This window comes from Dinoponera quadriceps, unplaced genomic scaffold, assembly GCF_001313825.1.
Source record: "Dinoponera quadriceps isolate SergipeBrazil2010 unplaced genomic scaffold, ASM131382v1 scaffold586, whole genome shotgun sequence".
Taxonomy (NCBI): domain Eukaryota; kingdom Metazoa; phylum Arthropoda; class Insecta; order Hymenoptera; family Formicidae; genus Dinoponera; species Dinoponera quadriceps.
The window spans coordinates 134,590-159,164 of NW_014554764.1; the positions used below are offsets into that span (position 1 = coordinate 134,590).

The 24,575-nt window shown below is 48.5% G+C and overlaps 2 protein-coding genes across 7 annotated transcripts in view; one reads left to right on the forward strand and one right to left on the reverse strand.

The window, feature by feature from the left end:
- Positions 1-24,575, forward strand: part of LOC106741596 (protocadherin-15) — a 130,417-nt gene that overhangs the window by 58,062 nt on the left and 47,780 nt on the right. The window lies entirely within an intron of this gene.
- Positions 1-24,575, reverse strand: part of LOC106741603 (uncharacterized protein C15orf61 homolog) — a 100,115-nt gene that overhangs the window by 22,782 nt on the left and 52,758 nt on the right. Inside the window, exon 1 of one of the 3 annotated variants that reach the window (XM_014613758.1) lies at positions 3,242-3,507. The exons of the other annotated variants lie outside the window; for them this stretch is intronic. The gene's annotated coding sequence lies outside the window, so the exon portion shown is untranslated. Of the gene's footprint in view, positions 1-3,241; positions 3,508-24,575 lie in introns of those variants that run through there. 3 annotated transcript variants of the gene reach the window in all.

The following is a 24,575-nucleotide window of genomic DNA, read 5'->3' on the forward strand; positions in this document are numbered from 1 at the left end:
AGGTAGGCGGTATTGATATATGGTGATAATTAGCCGCGTGTCTCTCGACAGAGCGCGCCGCGCAGCTTGGCGTTTCGCAGAGGTGGCGCGTAATATAGCGGTCTCATCCCCGAATGATTTGTCAAAGTTAGGTACGCCAACGTGCGCCGAACGCGAATTGATTTCTGCCTACGCGCTCCCACCGCCCGACAGCGCGCCATAATGCCGCGGCCACGCTCTTCTCCCTCGCGTATAAAATTCGCTCGCGAACGGAGAAACCGTTTAAAACTTTGCGCTCGTGTTCGCAATCAACGAGTTTCGTGCGTTCGTATTCATTACGCGCGGGGTTTCTCCGGGGGTCTGCTCATGTTTCCCAAAGCGGGAAATGAGATTTTTGTTGAGCGACGAATCGATTTCCGAATCAGTCGAGCGACTCCCCACTGAGAAGAGGTGCGTTGTGTATTACACGCGTTGAATCGGAAAAGCTTGGTTTAATGAAAGCTTGTGTGTACACTGAGAAATAAGTTCGGTTGGATCTGACTGGCAATGAAACGTCTTTTGGCTGAAGGAAACCAAAATTTCCGGCTCTCATGAAGCAAATTTCGTTCTCACACGGAGAGAAATAATTCGACTGTTACAGCGAAACCATCGTTCCTACTGCACATTCGTTGCGACAGCAATCAAATTTCGTTGGCGTAAACAGAATAACGAATTATTCGTAATTACAGCGGGAACAGTTTTGTTGCAAGAATAGAAAATATTCTGCTGAGTGAATTTGTCCTTGGGACTTTAATTTGTTGTTGGAACAAAATAGGATTTCCGTACATTTACTCGTTTGTTCTTACAGCAGAATTACTTTTCAGATCCAGCCGAATAATTTAGCAAATAGCAATTAGTATTTTTAACAAATTACTTTGCTGCTCGTATCAGTAATCGACATATTTTGTTTGCGACAACATAAAATTTGCTGCGCCAGCATTACTTTCTTCACGTATAATCAGGAATTTCGTTTCCCCCAACCAAAACGCGTTTGGATGCCAATTGTCAGGTAGATCGGACCAAATTCATCTCTCAGTGTATCTACAACGATATATGATGACGTAATGCAAGATACTTTATACGTGGATCACAGTGTAAAATGAGAGAATATCTTGCGCGTGACCCGGCGAAACGGTAACATCGCGGTAATGTAATTTCCCGCTCAACAATATAACTATATAACTATTTTACACAATATTATATTACGTTTACACCGTCGAGCTGGAAATTACAATATCGATAATATTAATATTAATCGCCAGGCGACGTCAACCGGGAAGCGATTTCCCGACGATCGTTTTCGATATCGCAGACTCCTCGGCGAGGAGCTCGCGGCGCGCTCAGCGCCGCAGCGCAATCAGCGCCGCGGTGGGGAATTTTTTTCAATATTCCGCGACACGAGAGTCCCGTTGCGAGAGTTCATCAGCGTTAAATCGCCCTTAACAATCGGGGAGATACGCCGGGTCGCGGAGCATTCAATTTGTCCACAGTACCATCACGCCGGGCTCGCTATAATTCCAGAACGCAGGGGCCGGCGAGGGCATCGAGATGCACCGCGCGAATACTCTCGCGGGAATAATTGCACGGCTCGCGTCCGAATAAAATATTCCCGGTGCGCCGCGGCCGAGTTCGCGATGCATCTTACGGGCGATCTCATCTCCGAATGATTATCGACGCGATCGCCGCGCGTACCGTAATTGCGCGCTATTACTCTCTTTCTCCCATTCTCCCTCTACACCCCCCCTTCACCGGTGTTCCTCTCCTTTCGCCTCCTCCTTCACGATCTATCCGAAGAAGCTATGCAACGCCGGCGGATCACTCGCCGAAGGAGGCGTCGAGCGGTGCACGATCCCGTGCGCTCGAAACATTGTATCGAATCGCGCGCGAATTAAACTGATTTATAGCCAATACGTATCGAATGGCGCGAGCGCGTCCTACGGTCTCAGCAGACTATCCCGCAATCAGTCAAACCGTCCTGCTACCATTGCCAAGCTGGACGTGCCATGTTTCCAGAATTCCTTTCCCCTTCCGGTCACCGATCCCCCGACGAAATTATAGTAAATCCTTTAATAACGAAAATTTCAGTGAAATCGATTAAAACCGACGGGCAGGTAAGGGCCGTTGCTAGATGTTACGCGTGACATTTTTAATCTTAGCGGATAGCGGAAGGATAAAATTGTCAGAAGTAATAATACCGATAAGCAAATAAGATGGATAGACAGATAGATAGAAAGAGAGAAAGAGAGAGAGAGAGAGAGTCGTGCATACACTTAGATTAAATTTCCACAAGGCCTGGAGTATGTTTTAAATAAGGGGAATCGAGGGATTAATTAATATGAATATTAGTGGCGTATTAAAAGGGTCGGTTTGACGTGGAAAGTGCGTTGCTAAATAGTACCACTCGTAAGTCAGGAAAGAAACATGGCGCGTGCGTAACATTATCGAACAATTTTATCCTCCCACTGAGGTGAAAAATTTCGCGCCTAGCGAAACTGTTCTTACTCGCACATCGATCTTATTCGTTCTCTAGTTACATACCATTACAGCCTTTACATATTTCGTTGTTTAAAAATTATTCTTCGATCGAGCTTTTCCTCCGGGATTCTTTAATTTACATGAAAAATTTCCTAAAATATCTGAAAAATATCTTAATAAATATTTCAATGGATATTTACGTAAATGAACCCTAAGCCGCGTATTAATCTTCCGTTAAGGTCGCTCGAGGATTACGAAAGGATAAGATTCGGTTATTTAAGTGCCGAAACAAGAAAGGAACGAACGAAAGGGCAGAGAGGATACTTCTGCACCGTGCGATGTGCGCTATTCACGATTACCTGGCGCGTTCGCACGCGTGTTCACGCGCTCCGTTGACCGGCGCGCACGAACGCACGAGTGCACGCTATCCGCTGATTTAGAACCGTCGGCTTTTGCCGTCGCCGAGCGCATTTAGGCGCTCGTGGGTAACGAACGTTGAGGGAAGTAAAAAAAAGAAGAAAAATGCGCGAGAGCGTGCGCGAAGTTCGTTTTGCGATGCATTTCTCGGATTCTCGGATCCTGGAAACGTGTATGCGCGAGAGAGAAAGGGAGGACATAGTCATAGTAGAGAGGAATAAAAGACTTGGGATTTTAATAGACCTACGTGGAATTCTGGAATAATAACGGCGGTGGAGGAGACCGGAGGGTGAATTCAGGTTTCATGCCCGAAACTCGTTTCCCAACTCACGTCGATGCGTTCCGCTAATTTTGCCGACCGTCCGCGAGGAGCAGTCACTGCGACGCGCTCCACTCACTGCGCTTTCCCCGCGACGCAAATTTGTCACATTAATCCGATTCAGCCCGATCCGGTTCGGCCGTCGTTACCACTCTCTTCTACCGGCCGCGTGCGTGGATCCTCGCTACGCGCTGCGGCTACGCACCCGTTCCTCCAGCACGCAGACACAACAGCCGGCGGAAAAAATGCGCAAACTAGTTCTCCGCGAGAGCGGCGGAGGCGGCTTCTCTCGAGCCTCTATGGGAAAGTCGTCTCTGGATCCCTGGTACCTCGGCGTGCGTGACTCGCGCGCGCGCACACGCGTGCACGCACACGCCGCAGCAGCACGCCGTCGCATTCCAACATCGCTGGAAATCCGGCCGAAGGAGGTGTTATTCGTGATCGACGAGAATTAATATAGACGTTAAGCCGACGAACGGGTACGATCGATTGAGGTATCGACGAGGCGTCGGACGTAGTGTCTTCATGTACGAACCGTCGTTTTTGCGAGGAACGCGTTCTCTGAATTCGCCTTTTTTTCTTTTCTCTTTTTCAGCGATATCTCACTGAAAACCAACGAGAATTCATTTCGAAGCGGCAGTGAACACACGGCCACTCGGAGTCCATAAGAGCGGACATGTTTCATTCAAGCTCAGAGTGGGGTTTTGACTCCGCACGAGTGAACGTTTCGATCGATCCGAGGGAATTTGCTCCCGCACGACAACGCGGCACACGTCGGATTTGCCCTGCGATCCCGAGCGAAAAACATTCATTCGGCGTTTTAGAGCGGAGTGAGCGAGAGGTCACTCGAATTCGAGCGACACGGCAGCCTCACCCAACTCGTCGGGAGAAACATTTCGAGAGCGATCCCACTCGCCGAGTACTTTCCACCAAGTCCCCGCGTGATTCCCCCGCTCGATCTAGCTTTAACACGGTGGAGAAACGACGTCCGGATCCCCGCACGGTTCCACGCCCGCATCGCCCGATTGGAACACGTCCGAGTGAATTCCCGGTGACGGAGCCTCGCCCGAGGAATCTCGATCGTCCTAAGGCAAATGCACAGGTACAGCCGTTCGTTGTTTCTGCACGCTCGAAATTGTTAGTTAGACGATAGCGACCGGACGATCCCGTATATTTATTCCGATTATTGTGAGCCCCGCGATCGGCGGGGCGAGGGACAGCCGCGATCGTCCGATCCGGGCTCTCGGATATTGGCTATTTCAGGCGCCAGAAGGAGAGATGGGCTGCCGGGTTTATCGTGCGGAAGGATCACGCGTAGACGTCGCCGTCGCGCTCGCAACGCTTTATGGATCGTAATGCTCCATTTTCCCGAGGAGGAAGAGCGAACGTTCTCGGGTATCGCTCGCGAAAATTGACGCGTCATCTTCCTCATCATCGTGCTTTGTTTCGCCTTCACGGCACTTGTGACTTGGCGACTTTTCTTCCTTCAGTTTCAACGGAAGCCATCATTGTTACGCGTTACCCCGAGCCGAAATTTGCGTCTCGCATTAAGCCTTCTTGGTTCTACGTTAAATCCTCAAGTGGAGGGGACGGAAATAACTTCCTATTCGTGGCATCAAAGGAGGCTATTAATAAAAAGGACTAATAGCGCTCCTTTGATGCAAGACGGAGTTTACAATCTTCCGGGGGAAAATGTTTCATTCCGTATTAAGTCTTCGTGCGGGGAAAACGGGAATAGCTTTCTATTTGTAGCCGTCAAAAGAGCACAATGGAAGATCCAATGAAGACTTAACGTAGAATTGAAACTCCGACTCGCGTATATGTTTTCCCTGCATTTCCGAGCGCAACGGCCTCCTCTTTGCCGTGTTCGCGTGCGTTTTTTTTTCGCACGCATGAACGAACGATAGCGTGTAAAATGCGATATAACTAATTGGGCATTTCAATATCAGCGGCGAGTCCTCGATCTCTTCGATCCGTAAAGCGAGGCGCGCGTTAAAGGAAGTTTACAGAGCCACGATATACTAATTAACTAATACGGACGCAACGTATACAGAAGGGAATATATTTCACGATCCCGAATCGAATGTTCCGAGGCTCGCGATATTGTTCGTACATTTCAGAGAGCCCCGCCAATTCGAGCTATCGAAGAGGCAGAGGGAGAACGGCATTATTATTATTATTATTATTATTATTCCCGTTGTTCGCCTCTCATTCTCCGAGCTATCCGGCTATCACCCGATTATTTACTGTCGCGAATTGCGCGCGCGTTCTGCGCTCGCTGCCTCGCGCTACGGTTGTTACGGCCTGCATATGCGTACGTTAATTACCAATTATCTTACCTTACGCAGTCGCGAGGCCAACGCGGAATCATCGGACCGCCTGCGAAATCATCGGGCCCGACACGCATACAACGCGCGCGCGAGCATTGGTCCCTGCGAGCGGGGGAAAAATTATGAACATGCGATATTGACCCGAGAGCTTAGGAGAACGCGCGAGATTCCCCTTCCCTCCCTGCGGAACTCTTTATTTCTCTTAACTCGGCCGTTTGTCAAAGACGCAGCGTCGTATCTCGTCGCGTGCGGCTACAATTAGACGCGCGGCTCTCTAGTTCTCTTTCTCTGTACCTCTCGCTCGCTCTCTCTCTCTCTCTTTTGCTCTCTCCCTTTCCATTCCTTGGAGCATTTTTGTCTTGATATTTGCACAGCCTCGATAGCTCGATAAACGTTCGCGTGCACGCGGGCGCGCACACGAGCACGAAGCGTAATTGCCAGTTCCAGAGGGACGCACGCACGTTGCACCGCGCGCACCGACGTGAACCCGACGCCCGACTTGGGCAAAAAACGAAGCTTCAAACATAGTTTGTTTGTACCTCGTTTGTATACCTGTTGGTATCGTCTTTCGTTTGCACCTGAAAGACTGAAAAAAGCGTAAGGGCTCGGGAAATAGTCAGCGACCGCGGATAGAAAGTATTCCCGAGTGCTCGTCTCCGAGGAGTTCGCGACTACGGAATTTTCCAAACTCGCCGAAATCGTGCGCGAGACCCTTCGCTAGTATTCTTATCCTTTAGATATTCTCACGCGGCTAACCACTGCTGCAAGAGCGCCCTGCAGAAAACTTCCTTTGTCCATGGATAAAAAACAATACAAATGTCACGTCCGCAACGGCAAAATTCATTGAATATTTGCACAACTCGTAACTGTCTCTTTATCGTAACCGAAATACCAGAAAAATCTTGACAGTTTTCGGGTCTGAGTCTTTTATTCACTAGAAATCGCTAATCGAGCTCCCCTCCACCAGATCGTTCCTCGTTTAGCTCTTCTCACGCCTCCCTCCCCTCTCTCTCTCTCTCTCTCGCTTCCGTGACCGCTTTTATTCTACCCAGCTTTCTTTCTTCGGCTGGTCGCGATAACGGTCTGATTTTTGCTTCGTTTACATCTTAACGATATAATACGCTCACAATCCCTCGTACCTGACCGCGACTCCTACTTCGAGCGGCGGTATCGGCGCGAAACCCGAGCGCGTTTCAGCGCCGGGCCGCTCCCGCGAGAGCTACCCACGATCGACCGGCTGTGGTATCGACTTTTCACCGAGCGAGCACTCCGCTCGGCAATACGCACCGGTACTTCGTTAACGGTCCGTTAAGTGTCCGCTATTAATTGCGACTTTATTGAAGCGCTGGCGGGCGCCAGTCGCCTCGTGGGCGGACTTCGGTCGAGGCGCGAGGCCAAATATGGATTTATACGTAACACTTACGTGCGCGCGGTCGGATTTTTCCGACGTGAATCGCGATAAGATCCTCTGCGTCGGATTACAATAGCAAGCCTAAATACGCAGTCTACGTGATGATGATGTCAGGTGTCTCCGGGGGGGGGGGGAACGCGGCTCGTGTCGCTTCATCCCCGCGCGATCCGTCCTTAGAATTTCAGCGGATAAGAGGCTGATAATGAAATGCTCGGCGAACGTAATCGAGGCTGAACGCCCGATCGACACGCTCGTCCCTTACTTATCGCGGCGTGTCTTTCCTTTAATGGGGCCTCTTTATCTCCTTCGTTAGGATCTCAGGCGTTAAGTGCTCCGCAAGGTGTACGAGCGACGTCCACGACGTCGCGTACAAAGTCATAAGTCGCGGAACCGGGAAGCATTAATGATCCGCGATGTCGCGCGGTTCAAGGCGAGGAAACGTACAACAGCCACGTCTGGAATCGGTAAGTTAATGAGGGAAAAATGTCAGGGCAACACGGCGCGCGCGCTGAACGCGTTACGGATTTTCATTTATGGAGCGCGTCGAATGATAACTCGCGCGCGCGTCGCGCGAATCCCCTCCCCTTTCCCCCGTTCCCCGTTCCCGTGAGCGTAAATTTATCGCACGCTCGTGCTATGGAAACTGGCGTACGGTGGTAGTGGCTTCCCCGTTATTAATCAAGATGCATCGAACGGCTCCGCCGCACCGTGTTTTCAGGCTTTGATAAGTTATTGCATTCAATGCAAATCCCGTCCCCGCCGATCGCGCGGCATCGCGCGAGGATTTCAAGAAAGTTTCTCTCCGCGTGCGCTCGGTACCGTCGGCTCAGCACCGCTGAGAAAGAGAGAAAGAGGGGGGGGGGGGGGGNGGGGGGGGGGGGAGAGAGAGAGGAGGGGACGCAAAAAGCGGCGCACGAGTGATCGGTTCTGCGTAAGCCGACGACAAGTACCAGAATAAGAATTGTAAATGCGTTGTCAAAGGGCCGCGTTTCCACCGCGCATTCGTTGCCGTTCGCTCGATCTCACGTCGGCATTCAGCGCGATCTCCGTATGGAAGTAAAAATCGCGGCCAGAGGTAGTCGTGTTTAGACGAGGAGATGAAGCGACTCGAACGGTCTCGACCTCCCGGTCGCTCTCGAGTACGAACGAAAATCGTTTCTCTCCGATATAAATGCCTTGCGCGTGCTTAAAGAAGGCCGTCACGAAAGGCCGCGCTCGTGAAAAGTAAAGTGGACATCGTTTCTTATAGTTTTGCGGGCGAGGAATCCGATTAGTTAATATTACGTCACATGACGTGATAACGCGTAAAAAATTGGGTTTAATTCGGGAAAATGTGTGGGGCATCGCAGTCAATCGAGAAGTCGTTACGCTATATGAATCAGTGGCACATAGCGCGATGCGTTTTGACGTGAAAAAAAATATGGAATGTCTCGTGAAAGTGCTACATTTAATAACGAAAAGCGGGCCTTTTCGTAACATCCTTCTTTGCACGGTGGGAATCGATTTGGTGTCCTGTGGGAATCGTAAAATCTACTTCGAATGATTCACCGCTCAATAAACGCCAACTAACGGTAATAACGTTATAATATATCACTCAACAATGCAAGTGCAAGTACAATATTTATTGTATACAACAATAACATTGTCGAGCGGGGAATTATAACATTGTTGCAATGTTATTATTAGTTGACGTTTGCTCGGAACAAAGCGCTAGATTCAAGTAGATAACTCCGCTACTCCTTAGCAGATTTTCACTTGGAATCATTTTTCACTCGAATCCAGCACTTTCTTCCCGCGGTGAATGCGTGTTATAATCGTGCAAATAAGTCGAATGATATATTTTTTCCAATTTCTGCCGCATAATCCCTACGTGATATTAAAGAATCGACATGAAAGAATCGGCGACATCGAGAAAGGAAGTCCTCGGCGATCGGAACGTGCAGGACGCGTGACGTATCGACGAGACACCGTCGGATCGTTCGTCCGTGGAATTTGTTATTTCCCAGCCGAGCATTAACACGCTACCGAGCGGTATTTGCGGCGTAAACGAGCGATCACGCACGTGTTCGAGGGCTCGCTCGCGTCGGACGTGCTGCGAGGCGCGCAGCGCGACCGTTGCACCTGCAATTTCGCCCGGCCCACCCCGCGCGCGGCCCCGCGTTTTCTCCGTTTTATATCGTAAATCAGCACGCGCATCCGCATCCTGCCGGCGGGTTCATTTCGGCCGCGGACACGCACCTCTCCCTTGCAAAGCGAGGTGTGACGTTAGACCCGGCTGTAAACCTCTCGCGCGCGATGTATTAACCTTTTATTGCGGCTATATTTACGCCCGGCTCTCGCCTCCGGCATCTGCCTCGCGCCCCGAGGAAACGTTGAACTGCGCGCGCCCTTCGCCTCGTGCTCGTTGCACTCGGCTGTCGATGGTAAATCTTCATTTGCGTCAATTTTCCCGCGGCTCTCCCTGATAACGGAGAAGACGTTCACGATGGAGTGCCATTTCCGCGCGTGAGAATGATCAGCAGCGCGGTACAAGCGCGCGGTCTTTGGTCTTGAATAGTAGCGAGGAACAAAAATGGAATTGAGAATAATTCGAAGATCAGAACTGTAGGAATTGAGGCGGCTCCGAACGGAAATCGGAAAGCAAAGTTTATAATAATAATAATAATGATAACATTTCCTTTATCGGACGCTAATGATTACAGAGTTTCAAAGTACCGGAGACGCTGTGTTAGTTAAAATGAGTAAGTGACGGCACGAAACGTGTAAAATTAAACGTGAACAGTAACGACGCATGAAATATGTGTTAAACAAATTATATAGATAATCAGTTTCCTAATACCGAAATGACAAATAGTAAACGGTAAACGTAAATCAGCTGTTCGATATATCTTAATGCGGCAGAACGTGAGACTTCGGAAGATAATAAGAATAATAATTGTCTCCGTTGTTTGAGAAGAGATGGATTCGTAATCAGGGAAATTTCCTCTCGACTACGGTTGATCGATACTTCGAATTGGTCTGATCGATCTCACCGCGCAGAATGTTTGAAATAATTCAAACTGTATATACATCACTCCAAACGATAGGCTTAAAACGCTCACTTTACTACTTGAAATCGGAGCCGTTCGTACCTGCGAGTGCACCTAAGGCAGCGCAGCTGAGCGTGAGGATCGCGCGGGACTGTGCGAGGAACGATCGGCGCAGGACGACGAACGATGACGTAGCGGTGAAATATTGGCGTCATGATAAGCAATTTTCCATATCACATTCGTCTGATCCGCGAGCGGCCGCGTCCCAGATGGCAACGTGAGATGATTATTACGCGCATCGCGATTCATCGTCCCGCGATACCGTAAGCAAGATGACCGTCGTGAGTACTGCTCCCAGGATAACACTCCCAGGATAACCTCGGCGCTAATTAATAATGCAATCTCGTCTAATTTATCATTAACAACTTTTCGCACGATCTGCCGTATTATTATTCAGTATTTGAAGTCGCTTCTGGGAATAGGGGGACTTGACATAATATCGGTGAAACAGACTGAAAACATGGTTGGATAACAGAAATTTACAGTGTTTCTACGTACGAACGCAATGTATACTTTAAAAAGATGAAATATAGGAATAACAAGCTTTTATAGTAATAGAGATTTTCAATATAATCGCTATTCCATATTAGACGACTTGATAAAAATTTCTCCGAACAAGCTCTTCTGCGCTTTGAATAAAATAAAATGAAAAAAATTCATTTTAATGTAATACCTATCCTGTGAAAGATTGTTTTTCATCACGCGTGTAAATAATTCCTCGAATCGTCCATTTATCCGGATTCTTTTCACGCGAGACCCGAAAAATAAGTTGTTTTCCTCAGTCCCCGACGTCGCTTACCTGTCTCTGTCCAAAACGACGGATCAGAGATCACGCGCCGGTTCAAGGCTAGCCGGCTCGTATTTGTATTGTGAATTTAGAAGCCACGCTCGTGTGTTTATCGTACGACCGTTTCCTCCAGTGAAACGGAACGTCTCCCAACTTCTCCGGCCATGTACGCTCCCGTTACATAAATGCACCGAAAATCCTAAGCGAGATCCGTTCGCTTCTCCGCTTTTTCGACGATGCAGCAAGCACTCGCTTTCGTTCATTCTCGTCTTTGAGATTCGCGTCGGTGTGTTTCCCGTCAATGAATCAGCAAGGGGGAAATTTCCGAAAATTCGCCCGGCGACGGCGGCTTCTTGACGCGCCACGTCGCGCTCATATTGATTTATTTCTCGTTAATTTAATTCCCCGGGCGCTTCTCCCGTCGGCGAGAAGATTGTTTCTGCTCCGTAACGGACGGACGGACGAACACGGACGGTCCCGCTCCCTTACTTTCCCCACTTAATTTAACTCCATTGAAGAGCACGAAACGAAGAGACGGCGGCTCGAGAATGGCCGCGGGTGAATACCGACCTTTTGTCCAAACTACTTTCTAGCGACGTATGAAGCAACGTCGGCAAGCGGCGAGACAGAGGAGGCAACATGCATCCGATCGAAGCCGTCTTTAGCCCTCAAAAGCCGACGCTGATGAATGTCGCAGCGGTAACTTGCATACTCAACACCGCTTCGTTACACATCGCTCAGCCGCGCGAACAGTTAACCAACCATTTCTCGATCAAGCTTATGCACATTGATGTTAATATATTTAACAGCCGCTGCTGTTCCGCTGAACGAAACCACCCGAAGAGTGCGGCGGATTTGAATGTTAAATTCCGTCTCTCTCGCGTAAAAATTCCACCTTCTCACGTGGGGAAGGTCGGGATGTATCTCGCCGGCATGAAAAATAAAACCTTCCGTTTCTCCCGAAACCTCCTGGGAGATTGTTCGCGAGCGAAAAACGTGGTCCTGCCGGGCGCGCGCGATCTCAAAGGAGCGAGGTCGGCGCGCACAGGAGTGGCCTCGCTGCGCTCCCGACGGTTCCACTTGCTCACGGCACTTAAACCGACCGTTTACGACGCGCTGTGATCCCTCTCTCGGTTGTTTGAGCAGGGCGAGAGGAGAGAATCCTCTGCACGCGCCTTTGAACCGGTGTTACGCGTCGAACAAAGAACCTCGTCGGAGGAGTCACCAACGCGCCACCGCAAAATTCCCTCGCTGCTATCTACGTGCCGTCGGAACAAAGGATACCACAGGGGGTGCGTTTTCCTCTATTCCCGACGTTCGGCAGCCTTCCGTTCGTCGAATAAAATCGCGGCGCATGTCTCGCAGAATGCGCACGGCGCGAAACGCTATTATCGTTATTATCGATCGGTACGGTCGAGTTCGATTTGCGAATATCGTATATTGAAAAAAGGGATTTGATGATAAATATTAAAATTTGGGTGAATATTCATCGACGAAGTTAGAAAAAATTGTTGATACTGTATTTACTGCAAGCAAATAGTTTAGTTAAGTGTTAGGTTCAAATAAATAATTACTCCGATATTCTTAAGCAAGCTTTTACTTGGATTAAATAAATAAATTTCACTTGGGCCAAGTAAGTATTTTACTTCGAATAATTTATTCGGAAAATATTCTACTTGGATCGAATAAATATTACTTGATTCAAGGAAAATCTTGTTAGAGAGTGTCGGAGCAATTATTTACTTGAATCTTGCACTTTTTTTCTCTGCGTACGAAGCGACGTCTTCCTTTCAACGTTTCGCTTCGCGAAATCTCGGCTGGCGTCGAGACGAGTCTTGCTCCCCGTTTCGTACGCGTTTATTTACCTATAATCCGCCGATCAGGCGTGTATTATTTATTCGGATTTAAGTCCGCAGGGAGCCGCACTTTCACCGCTTTCGAAATCGGAGAACCGCGAAGCGACGCACAATTTCTTCATTTTCTTTCGCTCGTGGGACGAAGCAAAAAAGCGCGAATGCCCCGCGGCCGATCCTATTAACATGCCTCGACATTCGTAGACGTGTTTAACGCGCCCCGGCCATTAGACGATAAATTAACGACGGCATTTGCTTATTCGCCCGAGCACATCGCGTGTTAAGCCCCGCTCCGCGGCGAATGCGCCAAAGAGAAAGAAAGAGAGAAAAAGAAGGAGAGGGAAAGAGCGAGAGAACGAGAAAGAGAGAGAGAGAGAGAGAAAGAGAGATATAATAGTCGCGCTCGATGGAAAAGCATGGCGATGTTGTGCTTAAGCGAATTGTATGTGTACGCTTCGTTACACTTATTTACGACGTTAAGCCAGCATAAATAATATGGATATAGGTGTACCTATTTTGTGCTCGGGTTTAGTGCATAAATCCTTGATACCGCGGGATATATTCTGACGCTGATCTCTCACATGAGAGGGATGGGAGAATTAATTTCGTAATTGGAAAAGAATTTCGCACCTAGACTCCGGCGAAAAATGTTCTCGTAGACAAAACTAAAAAACAGAGAGAAAGAGAGAGAGAGAGAGAGAGAGAAACGCCTGCTTACACGTCACAGCGGTGAACTTGAGCTGCTAATGAGGACCGTGGGCGACAATGGTTGCTCAATCCGCGCGAGGTGTAACGCGATACGTGACACCTGTCGTCAGATATATTTCATAGATAACGCGACGACAAATATTCGACAGCTGTACGTTGTATAAATAAATATTTTGATGTTTCCTCAATGCATATCGATGTATTAATAAGGATACATTATTAGAAAATGGCATGTTTTTGTGCAGGCTTCTGTGCGTCTCGATCATTATGTTCGCAACAGGTCGCACGAAATAATTCTTTTACTTCTTCAGAAGGTAAAATAATTGTTTCTATCGAATGCGCAAATCTTAATCCGAAATCATTTATATCTCTTTCCACAATTGAGATCGAAAGGAACGATGGTTTGAGAATTTCGCGTCCGTTTCCCGCGCGATGCCTGATTCTCTCGAGCCTTTATCTGCCTCGCATAATCGAGACAGCATGTAGAAGATATACGCAATGACTACTCGAACTACGCGTTTCTGCGCGCGGTAATGTATGATAGTGCCCCCCCCCCCCCNCCCCCCACCCGACTTGCGTGAGACTCGTCGAGAATACTGATTTATATCGATGGAAACACGGTGCGGTACACGTCAACGACCGTGTCGTAGATCACAGGTAGCGGCATGTCAATCGAGCTTCGAACCGTCAGTCCGTATCGTGGGCGATAGGGCTTGCTCAACTTCGCGAACAGGTGTGTTCTACAAGCCTCAAGGAGCGTGACTGAGTGATCGGAACGGGTCGAGTGAGTGACAAGCCCACATACGATTGCGTCACACAATGGGGTCAAAGAATAATCCTATTTAACGAGATGATACGTTAACAGACTTATCATCTTTATCGACGAGGGCGTTCTACGTCTCGTTTATCTTACTTAATAGGGCTGGGCGTGAAATAGCGGAGGCACCATCAAAGCAGCCATTGTCCAGGATCTCGCGAATTAGCGACAGTTGTCTTACTCGGACAACAGAAGTGTACATCGCGCTGCATCATTTCCTATTTCAATTATGGTCAGAAGCGTTTTCGCGAGAATTCGTCGTGTATCAGCCTGAGCTTCTGGGAAGACGATTGCGACGTCGAATGGCGCACGATCGCGGCGATTTCGCCATTCATACAGGAATCTCGCCGTCACGGAGTAACCGAGTCCCGGAATCCCGGCGTTTCGACTCGAGGCATGAACGTGTTGAATGAAAAGTCCGATGTGGGTTAACGACAGCTACAGTGAAACTAACGTTAATTACACACAACGTAATACCGCGGTACGGCCAATTACAACGCGGAATGCCTGCGGCTGGAACGAGCGAGATCGAATGCAAAGGTCAAAGGACCCCGTCTTATTGACAGTCGTCGCGTCGCGATAGGCGAAAGGTCAGGCGATTAATACGTATGGGGGAAACAAAAGGCGAGCTTGAACATTTTACGAAATTATTATTATACCCGATTGATAGTGGATTATACTAATAACGCTGTATGAACAGCAGAAGAAGATTGCAATCGATCTCCCGAGGAAACATCGATAAATACGGCTTCTACGGTTACGATGAAAGACTTAGATCTAACAGATATGCACAGATAATGGAAAGAAGTATATAAGTGTTTAAACACGTGCATATGTATACGTGTTTCGAGTATTACTGTAAGTAATGAACTTACATCGCTATATTTTCCGAATAAATGGTCGATAATTTTGAAATTTGCGTATAATATCTGCGTATTAGTTCTTTAATACCGTAATAGTTTTTCATTAAAATTTTAGTCGAAAAGAGATATCAAAAATAGAAAGAAAAATAGCGCGTTAATTTCAAGGAACACATAGAAAGTGTCAATTTTAGTTTAGGAATATCTCAGCTTTCTCAAATGGTCAATCTTTTTCTAATTGCACGAGCAACGAGAGTTAGATAATAATTCCATATATATATACGGCGCAAGTTTTATCGGATTCCTGTCAAACTCACATCACTTTGCAATCTCCTTTAAAGTGAAACAATTTCATATAAGCTCTGAATTATCGTCAAACTTCTGCTGTCACTTTTAAATGCGATCGAACAATTTTGCCGAACTTTTTTCATTATTTCGACTTGACGGGCAACACATCCTCAACAACCGCAATGAGGAGATCGCGAGATTCGCCGGGCGATTTTTCCGAGAACGGCCGATACCGATTTGAATCCCTCATTTCCTGGCGGAAGTTCAATTTCTGAATAACCGACGGTATCGATGAGCGTCGCGATAAACAGGCTGGTTTTCTCTGCATTCCGATCGCTTCGCCGGTATGCGAGGGAAAGCCGCCGTTGGTCCCGTGATAGCCAAGAGTGGCATAAAATCGCGATAGGTTTCTCGGAATCGCTCTTGACGGGTATATATCGCCGGGGTTCACAAGCGCGCGCGCGCGAGCGTCTGAATGAAATTGCGAGACGTATCCAGGGAAACCTGTTGGTCAGGATCAGGATCTCGAAGGGAGGAAACAACGGTCGCTCCACCGGCGCGCACGGCGAGATATATTTTACGGGCCTATATACGGACGGACAATATACGGGCGGGCGAGCGGGCTCGCCGATAAAAACGGGGTGGGGTGGGCCTTCGAATTCCGATACCATCGAGCGCGGATTATTTTCCCGGGAGAGAGAGAGAGAGAGAGAGAGAGAGAGGAGGCTTTCAAATATTTCCTTTATTATTATCTCCGGCCTCTCTCTTTTTTTCTCTCTCTCTCTCTCTCTCTCTTTCTCTTCGTTTTCAAGCTTTCTCGTGGTAGCTCGATAGTGAGACGCCACCGTGCTCTCTGCTTTCCGCGTTAATTAATCGTAATTTCGGTTGACTTTATTGCATACACACACACACACACACACGCATGTGCATTCGAGACAGTCTCTCGCATTTATGTTTTTTCTTAAACATACAAGGTGTCGCTCACGGCGATCGTGTACTTTCTCCCACATAATTGCGGACTTTTAGGACCCGCACAGTCGATTCTTCCCGAGGCGGAAGTCGATTGCATCGGGGGTGGTGGAGGGTAAGGGAAATTACGTAACGCGTGTTACGTCTTGCACACGAGCGGCGTCTAAAATTGCCGTGTGTTGGGTATTGAAAATTTCATCATAGACAAGCGACTGTTAGAATAATAAGAGAAATAAGCTGGCACGCGGATGCGCAGCAGCGCGCGACCGGCCCGAGAGAGAACGTCCCCCGAGTGTCGGGAATTCTCGCCGGCGTGTAAATTTCGCGTATGAGTGACGCGTCGATTAAGTCGGGTTATCACTTGCTGTGACGAGCGATATTATCACTACGGTTCGCCGGTTTCCAGAGCGGAGAGCCCGCCGGTCCGCGGAAATTCCAGTGTCAGGCACGCGCTAGTTAATCCGACCGCGCCGGCGGCGATGCTGCGTAAGAAGCACGCGCAGAATGGCACGAATATTACAGCACGCTCGGTGTTCTCATGCCGGTCTATGTATGTGTGTGTGTGTGTGTACGTACTATCCGGCGTCTCGAGAGCGAGCACGACGTATAAATCTCCGATGAACGAAGCCCGGTGTACTCCTGGTGTAAGCGACGCGCCAACAGGCTACGAACCGCGGTCGCCGACATTTTTATTAGCGCAAAACAGGTCGCGCGCGGAACCAGACCGCCTTTATTTTTCCTCCATTCACGGGGATACTCTGTGCGCGATAAATGATGTTACTGGATCCCCGCGCTTATAGCGCGCTTAGCGCGGGACATAATGTCGCCTTTTTTCACGATCGGTACAGCCGTTATGCGGCGTAAAGTAGCCGCTCGGGTAACATTGCGAACCGGGGGACTTTAACCCTTGCGCGTGCATCACGGAGCGATCGTAATAACTTAGCCGTGCGCCGCGTATAATACACTTAACGCGAACGCAGCTACGTGGATACCAGCTCAGCTGAGATTTCTAATTTCGTCTGTGTTCGTCACGGACGTCGCGCCCGTCGGTAGGAGCAATGAGAGAGCTTAATTGTTACTTTTAACTTTGTTACCGAGAGAAATCCCCGAGACTGAAGTGTTCGGCTAATGTATCTCGTTAAATGCATCTTATCGTTGCTTCACGCTGCTTATTTACAAATTGCACGGCTGGAGAATAGCCGTATCTTCTTCATATTTGATAGCTCTATTTTCTCTCTCTCTCTCTCTCTCTATTTTCTCAGCATATATTATATTTTACAGTAGCAAATATTATACAGCATATATTATATTTTATATTATTTATATTTATATTTTAGTGTGATATTTTTATTAGTACTTAAGTGTGCTTCTTCAGGTTTTCATTCGCTTTCGAAATTAAATTTGCGGAAAGATTTATATTTCTACTTGACTCCGTTGGTTTGATTTGATTAGGAAATAGAACGTGCCCGACCGTGGTAGTTGTAGCGATATTATTAAATTATTGTGGGAAGATATATTGTTCAGCGTGTATGACTCACGCATCGGTTACTCCTCCGGATAAACGTACGCGGTGAATCGTACCTACCACGCTGGACAAAGATCCTAAATTCTATATATTATTAAAATCCCCCTCCCCCCCATTTATTCCGCGTCGTGGAATAATCACGATATCATTTTTACCGCGTGCGAGCAGTATATCCTCTCGCGATAATTCAACGAAATCGCTGAAACATCGCTTAAACGCCCGTTCTACTTCTCTACGGTTTTCCTCGGGTCTAACAATTGTCTAAACACCATAGAGAAGGAGAGAACGGAAGAGCGTGAGAAAAGGATAAGGAATCCGAAGGACACACCGCATCGAAAATCAAAGAAACACCACGAGTGTTCCGATCACGAGATCAATTTCCCCGGCTCGTCGACTCGATTTCGCAGTCGGACGGGCTCGTTCGCACTCAACGAAGCGCACAATCGCCGAGCTTTCTGGAGGTTTCGCGAGGACCGCAGGCGCGCGCGTGAAGGAACGCAGAAGGATGCGAGGTTGCTCGAACGGATTGCTCGAACGTCGCGAAAAGGGAGGCAGGCGGGAACGTGGGTAATGTGGTCCGCTAAACAAGAAGCGCGAGCGCAGAGCGCGACACAATGGAGGACCGAGCGGAGCGGATCGCTCCGAGCTAAATTGGAAAGACGGATCCGCGCGCGGATACGTACGGCTGGCAGACGGGCTCAGTTAAAATGATACTTGATTGTGGATCACTCGGTATATAAGCGTACACAGGCTACCCGCGTGTGCGGCGAGTTGTGTGCGCACACACACTCGCACACTGCTGTCCCACTGACTCTATAACCTCGAGCAACCTGTCTTCACGCGCGTGTGTGTGCGCGCGCGCGCGCGTATCGATATACTCGCGTGGGTGGGCTGTGTACGCGATTCGAGAATGTATTCCGCACATTGGGTCGAATCATAAATAACTTCCGGCAAAGGTAGCAGATATTGCTTTTTTTCCCCCCTTCGAACGCACGGTCGCGAGAGATAGCCGGGGGTTGATCGGAAATAGGCGTGCGAAAGAAATCGAAATCGCGCTCGAAATCGTGCGTTTACGTCCGTCTGCGTGTAACGGGCGGCTGTCTGCCGCGTTTCACGGTAGCCACACCTTTCGCCCCCTATCCTCTACTCTCCGCTTCATGTGCAGTAATCTCCAGATATTCCGTTCCCATTCCTTGTACATCGTATCTCGCGCGCGTTGAACCTCTCCCGAGGAATCCTCTCGCGTAAGGTCTTCCGGTGAAATATCACGGCCGCATTCCACCGGAGTTAATATATTTGTATTTCGCCGATTAAACGGTGCGCTATCGGCAGAAAATTTAATCCACCGCCGGGCGAGCGAGAGAGAGAGAGAGAGAGAGAAGGAGAAAGAAAGAGGAGGGGAGAGGGAGAAAGACCGCAGATAGCAACATCGATCTGCCGGAATTTCTGCTCGTTCGTGTCCGAGATTATGGTCGGCCGGCGGTTTCTTGTTCGACGGTGTTGCGCGCCGCTCCTACGGCCGGCGAACGCGGAAATGAAGGGAGCCATAACTAGATTGGAAAATGATCCGATCGCCCGACATCGTGGGACGAGCGGGCCGTTTTTCGCGGCCGGGGTCCGGTATTACACTCGCTGGGTTCCGAGCTCTCGCACCGGACGTTCAATATCGTCCCCGATCGGTCCCGCCACGCGTCTTGTATCGGCGTAAATTGGACAACGTCGAGAGTTACTGGACGAGTTAAGGCGGGTAATTGCGCATCCGTCGGGTGTTCCCCGCCCGTCGTAAATAGTACTCGCGTATATAACAGCCCCGGATCTTTATATTCTTACACTTATCGCGTTTGCCGTCGATGTCTATCTCTTTTTCGTTTGCCTTTTTCTCCACCTCACGTCGCTCGTATTTCCTCGCACGTCGGCAGGATGCTAACCCCTCGGCGCAGAAACACGCGACCGAGGAGTATACTTAGAAAACTCATGTTTACCTTTCGCCTCTTCGGGAACCTCGGTCACTCATTACCACCTGTCGAACGAGACCGCCTTCGATCGCTCCAATTCCGCGAATCGAATATTCATCAGCCACGGCAAATTACGTAACAGAAATTATCCAGATATTCAGACCTGGAATTCTGAAATTCTGCCTCGAGTCGAAAATGACGAAAGAAGATCGAGTCGCTCGTTGCCCGATTCCATTGTTTACGGGTACCGATAGAAGCCTGTGAAGCATCGGCCCGATATCAGAGCGAGAGAGCCATACGTGTAACCCGAATGAAAACAATAAAAATACCTCTCATTAGGGAGCAACGGATACTCGTACCAGTTCTTTGTTCTCGCGAGGAAAAAATTGTGGCCCCGCGCGCTCACGGATCACAACGGGAATCAGATCAGCCTGTGCATATCGTTAATCCGCATCTGCATGCATGAGCCGGCGGTTGCGATTGAGAACGAGGCATTGTTCCTCGGTACAAGAGTGATCCGCGGGGAGATCGGTATCGTCGACCTTAAACAGCCCTAACGTCGGATACATACGACGAACGGACGTGCGGCCCGGGAACGAGGAGAGGGTGGCATGGGATTTACGCTTCGACTAATTTCATATAACGTGGCACGGCCTAATTAACAGCGCGCCGATGGCAGTAACCAGCCATCGGGCTAACAAGCTTGTACATTTGCCTCCGTAACCAGAAGCGACCACGTCGCGAGGGGGGAGAAGGAAGAAGCGATCTGGGCTCGGGTTCTTCTGCATGTGCAAGTGTCTCCGATCTGTAAGTGCCTCTCGGCGTACATTCGAGCGTGGCGCGCGCGTTCAAGGGCGTCGGCGTAATCCCGCACGTACAGAAGTTGCGAAGGTCTTCCTTTCCCCCCGTGAGCGAGGGATTCTTCCACATGCAGGCATCCCCGAGATGCGCGGGTATCTCGCGCATACAATATGTCTCCGGACGTTCAGCATTGATTTTAATGAGACCTCCTCGCACATTTTCAAGCGACGTGTAAATTACGATTCCCGGCAGCCGAGGAGTCCCGTCGATTTAATCGCCGGCTTCCGCGAGTAACTAACAACGACGAGAGACGGATCCCTCGCGGAGCCAAGGACCCGCGCGCTCCTCTTACCTACGTGAACACGACCGATTGCGGATTTACTGTTACGTATTGTTGCAAACCGCTCGTAATTTCTGCGTTAGAATCACCGGGGGAAACGCGAAGTTAATGACGGCGCAACCGCCAATTACCGAGCGAAGAGACGGATTCCAGTTCGGCTCGCCGCGAAAGGCGAAAGCTCAATAGGAGATTCCCGGAATACGAAGAATAAGACTTCGCTGATGTTGCACCGTCAATTTGCATTGAACCTCGTTGGGTAGTGCTGAGGAAATAAGATCGCGATATCTTATTTCATAAGCGTTTGATAGAAATATATATACCGTAGTGAAAACAAATCATCTGACTGGCGTGCGTTAAAGTTAATATTAAGCAGCCGGCTGGAAATACGAAGAGTACTAAAAATTGAACCGCTATTTATAATGGTTACTAATCCTCGATGTCGTTATACTGATATTAATTATATTAAAAAATTCATTTATTGTATCGAAAAAAATAACAAATTTCCGTTTTGTCCCTTGGGAGTCCTCTAAGGAAGAATAGAACTCGTGAAGCGTCAATTCTTACAAACTGTGTTAGAGAACTGCTCGAGAAAGAAACTCGGAAACTAAAAATGCATTTAATGGGCCCTGATGGTATATTGAGGAATAAATATATCGGTTTAAAACGTTTATTCGCATCGATGGAAGATACTATTGCGAAAATTCGACAAAGATCTCTCGCTTGCCAAGCACGAGCTGCGCGAATATGAAAAAGCGTTGAAATAATGTCGTCAAATAACTAAGGGGTGGAAGTATATTTCCGGCTTATTATTGCAACAGCCACGGAACATTTCCCCAGCTATTGCGCCGTTATTCCTCGATGTCTTCTTTGTCTGTGAGTGAGTTTTTGCACCCGATGTTTCGCGAAGCGTAAGATCGCATCTCACAGCGATGCCTCTTTCCAATAATACGAATGCCACTTTCGACGTTTGTATGAACAAGCGGCCTCTTTCAATTGCTTGGGTTATTCAATCTGTCAGTCTGTACATCGAGAAAGGTGCATAATACAGAATAACGCAGCGTCATGCAGAGTGCAAATCAAATACTTCTTGGCACTTCGTTTTCTTTTCTCTCTTACGGTGGTTACCGAGCGCTATCAGATAATAATACAGTGCCGTACATAATCTGATCCGAGTAGCAAGAAAGTAATACCTCGCTGACCGAGAAATTATACGTCTATGGATCGCCGGGTTAAACAATTCAGGTATGGGGTCTCTCTCATGTGTATGATCCTCAGATGATCAGCAAACTTAACAGAGAAAAATATTTCGTCTATGATAATGTACATTATCGTTCCTAAGATCCACAGAATGATCTTCAGAATATATATTTTACCAATTTATATGTCATGTATATTTCTAAATTAACCAAATGGAAAAATGGTAATTAGTTTTGCCACAGAATGCTACTACTACTCAAGATAATTGTACCACTTCACGATTGCGCAGGCGAAAGTAACGTAAAAACAGAGGAAAACCTTAACGTCGAAACGTGAAAACTTGACGTGCCTGAGTCGCAAAATTTGGCGTGCCCGAGTCAAATTGAAAAATATACTTATAAAATATACATATTACGAGTGAAGAGTATATTCTAAAGGTTAATAACGAAAGTCAATACATTTGAAAGCCCGTATATATTCCAAGGCGACTCGATCTGTTTACTTCCGCGCTAACGACTGTTATGATGGCTTCGATAAACGCTCGTGATAACCGAGTTCAAAGTAAAGTGCGATCTATGCGCTGAACAGATGGTAATGAGATAACAGCCTTTCTTAAGATATTTAATATAGGAAATCAGCAAAGAGAGAAAGAGAGAGAGAAAGTGGACTACGTTCATTCTGTTTCTTACGCGATGTAAATCCCGGCCCGAATTCCAGTTTCGAGTGGCATCTCCCTTTTCGGCATCTCCATCGTGAACCTCAATTATAACGAATCGAACGCCGTGTCGATTATACGCGTCTCTCTCTCTCTCTCTCTCTTTCTCACACGCTATTTAGTTCTAAAGCAGCAATTAATCGCTATATCGTCGTCCGTGACCATTAATCATGCCCGAGCTATTCCACGTGGAAAGGATTTCGCCGTTTTCAATTGGCGCGACCGCGATGAACGGAGTCGACGTGAAAAGTCCGCGTTATTGCAATCGGCCATGCGCATCTCAGCATCTTGGCGTTCGTGATCCTCACGGAATTTCACCGATGGTGATGCACGGTGCGATGTAACTCGCCGTAATGTAAGTCATATTCGGATTCAGCTGTTGAACTCGTAAAGCAGGCGCGCGAGCAACGGTCCCTGGCGAGGAGTCTGGTCGCGATGCCGCCCCGTTCGTCGCCGCCTCGGGCACTCGCCTCTCTCGCGCGGTCTCCACGGTAGACTGGTCGAGCTGGCTATTATCGTTCAAGCCGAGACTTCCGGCCGGGTCACTCGGTCACCGACGAATCTCGCGGGGAATTGGCGCGCGGGCGAACGATGCGCGCGAGAAGCATCTTCCCCGAGGCGACTTTCCTGCGATGCAACGCTCCGGCTAGATGAACTTTCCCTTCGATGTTATTAATGACACTTTCCGATCCCTCCGGATGAACGATGAGTACCGACAGACGCAAAATTGCTTTCTCCCCGTTTCATTGATAAATGATGTCGACAGACACTAATTGAGAATGATTCGCATCTTTTGCCTCGCGCCGGTGGGAATCGCATAAATCACCGGCGCTGATTTAATTACGGCTTATAAAACCGCGACGCGATCGCAGAAAAGCTTCACGATGATCTGCTCGTCGATCGGTGTTCCCGTTTGTTTCATGCGCGCGGCATTTCCTCTCTCTCTCTCTCTCTCTCTTTGTATCCTTTTGCTCTGCGAAGTCAATTATCGCGCGGAAAATATTCGGCGAGTTCTCGACGTGATGATTGATCTTCCTCTTTCAGACAACGTAACTACGAAACCAACCACTTTTTATGCTTGCATAATTCAGCCGATCCACATTTCCGTTCTTCCAGATTACTGGTTCGAAGATCGTCCTGCCGGGGGATTTGACAGTACGCAGAGTGTGTGCGTGTTTCGGATTCTAAGTAAATCAACCGTTAGTTTCTGTTCGATCGCACGAGCTTCTGTTCTAGCGTGTACATTTCCGCTCGCGATCCTCTGGGATCGGCACGGTTTCAGCGTCGCGAGTGAAAGGTGCGCGGAATTTTTCTCGCGTGACCCGCCTTTTCGAAGCGATCGGACGGGCAAGAAACAGAGCGAAATGCACGGTGACGGCGGTTCTGTATCGTAGCGTGTATCTAATTGAATCAGATCGGCCAATTAAAATTTTTTTTTCGCGGAAATGTCGGGAGAGCGAAGTCGAGAGCGATCGGTAGCGCGCGAGGTTTCGCTTTCGGGCTCGCACTCGGCATCACCCAAGTCTCTTTCCCCTCTCCTCTCTTCCTCCGTTTTTTTCTTCCTCTTCCTGTTTATTTTTCCTGTTGGATCTTGCGTTCGCCCGTGCACGCTCAGCAGCCCGAGTATTCCCCGAGGCTGGAACGAGAGAAGCGCGGGTATCAGCCGCGCGGGACTTTATAAATTGTAGGCGGTGGCTGCAC